This window comes from Puma concolor, unplaced genomic scaffold (assembly GCF_028749965.1).
Source record: "Puma concolor isolate L17-30 unplaced genomic scaffold, mPumCon1.1.hap2 unalloc_scaffold_166, whole genome shotgun sequence".
Classification (NCBI taxonomy): Eukaryota; Metazoa; Chordata; class Mammalia; order Carnivora; family Felidae; genus Puma; species Puma concolor.
Window position 1 is genome coordinate 27,280 of NW_028240198.1, and position 5,663 is coordinate 32,942.

Genomic DNA, 5,663 nt, shown 5'->3' on the forward strand with positions numbered 1-5,663 from the left:
CTTCCCCCCCCCCCCCCCCCGAGGTCGTGTGACTATGCACGACTCTGGGTTCTGCCTGTAGCTCAGAGCAAACCCTGCCTCCGGAAGGCGTTTCAGTGCCCCTTCCCGAGACCTCTGTCTTCGATGGTTTGTTTAACAGCTCTGGTGGGGTTGTATCAGCTCTGCCATCTGTTAGCCGTCCTCTGTGCGCTGTTTACAATGAGGCCAGCTCGAGTTCCGCACCCTGTGCAATTCTAAAAAGCGTTCAGTAACCATAAGCGAATTTCTCCACAACCCCCACAAACAGAAAAGTCTGCCCTGGAGCCGGTCTCTTTCTCACTTCATTTTCTGTTTGCCGTGACCCAGCAGACGATTCCGGCCAGGTTCCTAGCTCAGGAGAGCCCTGGTCTCCACACTGGCTTCTTTTAGGTTTTTCTTGTAGTCCGTGTAACCATGCCAGAGAAAGTGTGCCTCATGCCTAGGCCGTCAGGTTCCCTGAAGGGTAGGAAGACCCTATACAATTATCTGAAATCTCCAAGGCTAGTTCAGGCTGCGGAAGAGAGAACTGTGCGTCCTTTGGACCCCCCAGTTGCTGGCAGAGCCCTAGGAACCAGGGAGCATAGAGGGGTGTGTGGTGTCCAGGCACACGGTCATTCAGCGGGTATTTATTAAGTATCTGTGCTGTGCCAGGCTGTTCTGGGTGCTGGGGACACAGCAGGAAGCAAAGCAACGTCCCTGTCTTCACAGACTTCCTATATCCTAGTGCAAGAGGCAGGGAAGAAGAGAATTAACAAGTAAATGTATAGTATGGACTGGTGATAATAATTGCTATGGAGAACTTGGGGAGTGCCACGGCAGGGGAGCATACTATTTCATATGGGTGGCCAAGGAAGCCCTCACAAGATAAGGTGACATTTGAGGAGATGTGCAGGGAGAGAGGCAGGAAGGCACGGGCCGACCTGTGTGGCTCCAGCAGGGGAACAGATGCAAAGATCCTGCCATGGGCACGTGCCCAGGAAACCAAGGAGATGGGAAGGGGGTGGTTAGAGATGAGGGCGGAGTGACGGAGGGCCTCGCGGGCCACAGAAGGGACGTTAGCTTTCCCTCCGAGGGAGATGGCAGTCATTGCAGGGTTTGGGGCAAAGGGACGTGATCTGACTTCCTTTAAATGGGGAGTCATCCTGGCTCGTATGTTGAAGGACCTCAGGGGAGAGAGACCAGTCAGGAGGCTCTCGCCACAAGCCAGGCCAGGGGTGAAAGCCGTCGGAGCCCGAGTGGTAGCGGTCGAGGTGGTGAGAAGCAGAGGGTTCTGGATGTGCCAGCAGGATTCGCTGATGGGCTGCGTGTGCCGGAGGTTTGGCTCCGCAGAAGCACAGAGTTGGGTGTTTGTGCGCAGCGAGCAAGTTCCCTGGCAGGTACTGGTTCCCTTTGGGATTTTGGCTGGGGGATGGGCGGGGGAGATGGCGCTGGCGAGCGCCTTTGTTCCCCACCAAACTCAGCTCTGTCGTCTGGGGGCTCAGCAGCTCTCCCTCCCTTTGTCCTCCAGCCTTCCTGCTTTCCGAGCAGAGCTGTTAACTTATGACCTCCCAGACGCTAAGTCGCGCTTGCTGTGGGAACACAGTCCGTCAGGCCCCTCCGCTTTTGCCAGCCACACTCGGGAGCTCTGCTTGGCCAGCGAGCCGCCCCTCCGCCCCTCCGCCCCGGCTCCCTCCCGCCAGTCCGTGGAGCGCGCACCGCCTCGCAGTCCTTCCTACCCTCTTCCGTGGGTGGGCCTCTCGTCTGCGCTTGGCTCCGGAGACTCGGTTCTGCTAATCCTCTGGCGGTTCTGGGTTATTTAGGCAGGTGTAGGTGGAATCTAAGTGATCAGCAGGACGCACGGTGAGCCCAGCGTCCTCCTACGCCGCCATCTTCCCTCTCCCTCTCTGAGTCATTTCAATCAAGAGACTTTGAATTTGTAAGGAAGTCTATGAGACAACCACACACTTTCCAAAACAGTGTTTTCTCTCTCGTATCTTGTTATCTGTGTGAACCATTATGGGTCCCTGAAGAAAAAAAAAAATCCAGAAATGAATGTAATTCTGAGCCTGATGTAAGACTGCAGGTGTCTTCCATAATGTGTGTTTCAAACTTTTATGTTCATCCACACAGCTTCTTCTCATTTGTTGACTTCATAATGAGATAGGTAATAATTTGTAACTTTGAGAGTGAATTTTTCCTGATAAATACTTCTGTCAAGGTTTGGTTATAGGTGACAGGAACCAATCTAAGCTAGTTTAAACAGAGAGAAAGATATTGAGCGACTTAAAAATTATCGGAAGGACTGAAGGGACCAACTGTGGGAAGAGTGACCAAGAAAGACTTCCAGGCCCTAGAGTTTCCTCCTCCCCCGGGGACTGCAAACTACTTTACTTGCTTCGCTTGGGAAGCCCGGGGAGGCAGGAATCCGGTGGCTATAGGTCCCTGTGTCTTTGCTTTGATCCTCCCAGAAAAGGAGGGGAGCTTACCCCTGTCTGTCTTCCGGTCAACTCAGTTCTGAACTCAGTCTCACATTAGTGGTAACTCTGGTCAGGCGCGAGGAAATTTGGCCCCGTGGTTTTTAACCTCCGGGGCAGGAAGGAGATCTTACAGGAGGCTGGGATTGATACTAAACCAATTACAGGATCTGCTACCGTGTTTCTTTCCACCTATTTAATCTGTCGGTTTATTCCATATGCGATTTTATTTGAAAAGAGAACCTTGCCCTGTTAGAAAAAGTTTGGAAACTACCGGAAACTCCAAAATTTAGATCGCAATAGCACCAAACGCTGCAGATCCTCTGGTGACAAGCGAATGGCGGTGCCAGATTGGAAACCCCCGATCCACCTGTGATCCTGGCTCCACCTGTGCCCCAGAACCACAGCCGGTTTGTTTAGAGACCTCAAGTGTGTCGGCCCAGGCTCTTAGTAGAGGTGAAGAGTTTATTATCATTTATCTCAGATAAAAAATGCTATACTTACTTTTAAATTCTAGATACTCAATACTGTAGCTTTTTTGGTTAATTTTCTATAGTGTTAATAGAAAGAGGTCATAATATTGGTCTTCAACGCATTTTGATTATTTTATTTTATTATTTTTTAAATGTTTTTATTTATTTCTGAGACAGAGAGAGACAGAGCATGAGCGGGGGAGGGGCAGAGAGCGAGGGAGATACAGAATCCGAAGCAGGCTCCGGGCTCCGAGCTGTCGGCACAGAGCCCGACGCGGGGCTCGAACCCATAGACCACGAGATCATGACCTGAGCCAAAGTCGGACGCTCAACCGACTGAGCCACCCAGGAGCCCCAAGAAGTCATATTCTTAAATTAAAATGCGCCCAACTTCGGCTCAGGTCATGATCTCGCGGTCCGTGAGTTCGAGCCCCGCGTCTGGCTCTGTGCCGACAGCTCGGAGCCCGGAGCCTGCTTCGGATTCTGTATCTCCCTCGCTCTCTGCCCCTCCCCCGCTCATGCTCTGTCTCTCTCTGTCTCAGAAATAAATAAAAACATTAAAAAAAAGTTTAAAAAAGAATATGACTTCTTATATCTGTTTAGTGGCTATTTTCTCAAATTGTTGAAAATACCATTCTAAAAATATTTCTTCTTGGGCTGTACTTATTCTACCAATCGCTACTTGGTACGATTCTGGAATTATTCCATTACCAGCTCTTTCACCAATGTCCACAAAAGCACAGTCACAATGTTTTTTAATTCAACAGGCTCTTCCACAAATAAAGGTTTAATTCACTTTTATAATTGATTATAATTAAGGGATGTTACAGAGTAATGACTTCCATGCTGATTCTTTAGTCTTCCTTGTGTAAGTGCAGCATTAAGATTGACCTGGACTTACATGTGCAGAAGCATCTGTAATTTTGTTTATCTGATCTCCTCTTGCTCCTGGATTCCATTTCCTACTAGTAGTAGAAAACATATAATCTTAGCAATTGAAGGTCTCAGTTCTACTTTAAAACCTTTTTTTTTTTTTTTTCCACTAGCTTGGTGTTTCTTGGAAAGTTGGTGTTTTGCATACTTAGTCTTAGGTAAATACCCAGGACTAGGATTTCAGAAGCTGCCAACCTGTTTTCCAAGGTGTGCATGTAAGAGTCCAGTCTTGGGCAGCTTCTAACAAACTCCTTTCTTGCATCAGAGAACTGGGCACGTAGGGGAATTTAGAGAATGTTGTGGTAGCGATGGTGAGTAGGCTTTGACCTTCCCACACTGTCCTCCGGATTCTGTTGAACCCACTGGTCAGACATCTAAGGGCTGCCGTGTCTCAGAGCCTGTTAATTCACAAAGGGTGGGGACAGAGGCTCTCACCTGTCTCCTAGGCCTCCATTCGGGCTCTGGCTCATGCTACCAGCCCTGCATGTTGCCTGAAACCCTCACTGAATCTGATAGCCTATTGCCAGAGCGACTTTATGCTTCCCTGTGAAATTCCTTTGGTTTTGCTTGTCTTCTGCCCTGTGTGTTCTTCCGTGTGGACGTCAGAGCCCTACGGAATGACTGGAGGCAGCTTCGAGGGAAAGGAATGAAACTGGTCAGGTCGTGAGGTTCTTAGCAAATACGGAGGGACGACTTCCAGGTTGGTGATAGAGGGACTGACAGAGGGGATGGTGGGACACAACCCTCCCTTCTCCCCAGGGCCCCGGCTGGCCCCGAAGTGGGGGGGTCAAGAGGACATTCTGGTCAGGATGGCGTCTTGAGGGAAAACAAGCCAACTGTGGAGCAAAGAACGGCTTCACCCTGAGCTAAAGCCTCGACATCACTTTCTGCTTAATCGGCTTATTAGGTGTATTTTATGTACGGTAAATCTGACCGATTGTAAGTATATAGCTCATTGAGTTTTCACGTGACCACCACCACGTCAACATTTCTGCCGTCGTAGAATGTCTCCGTGTCCCCCTGTGCAGCCAGTCTCCCCTCTGTCCCCCGCCGCTAGTCCCCGGCAGCCCCCGATCTGCCTTTCGTCCTGCTTCCACGGTTTCCGGTAGATGCATCATCCGGTGTGTCGTGTTCGTGTGTGCTTTCCCTCACTTAGCGTAACGCGTCTCTGGGTCACCGGTGTGCTGCTTTGTTCATTTCTGTTGCTCAGAGATGTTTTGTTACTTGGGTAGATCACACTTTGAGCAGCTCACAAGCGTCCAGTTGCTTCCCATGTTTCCCGTTTCCTTTATGTTCTAATGGGTGTGGATGGTGTCTTATGGTAGCTGCAGTTTGCATTTCTTTCCCAAATATCTGAAGACATTGGCCATTTTTGAATTGAATTTGTTTGACGTTTCTAGGTCTTTTTTTGTGAAGCATCTGTTCAGATGTTTTGCTGATTTTGATTTATATTTATTTCGATTTATATTATTTTATAAATATATGTTTATATATGTTTATTTTATTTATTTATATTGATTATTTGTTTACTTATTTTGAGAGAGAGAGAGAGAATGAATGCATGGGGCAGGGACAGAGAGAGGAAGAGAGAGAACCCCAAGTAGGCTCCGTGCTGTCCGCACAGAGTCTGACACAGGACCCGATCTCGCGAACCGGGACGTCGTGAGCTGAGCCGAAATCAACAGTTAGACACCTAATTGACTGAGCCACCCAGGTGTCCCAATATTTTGCCCATTTTTAAGTTGGGGATATTCATTATCTTAATATTGAGTTGTAAGATCGCTTT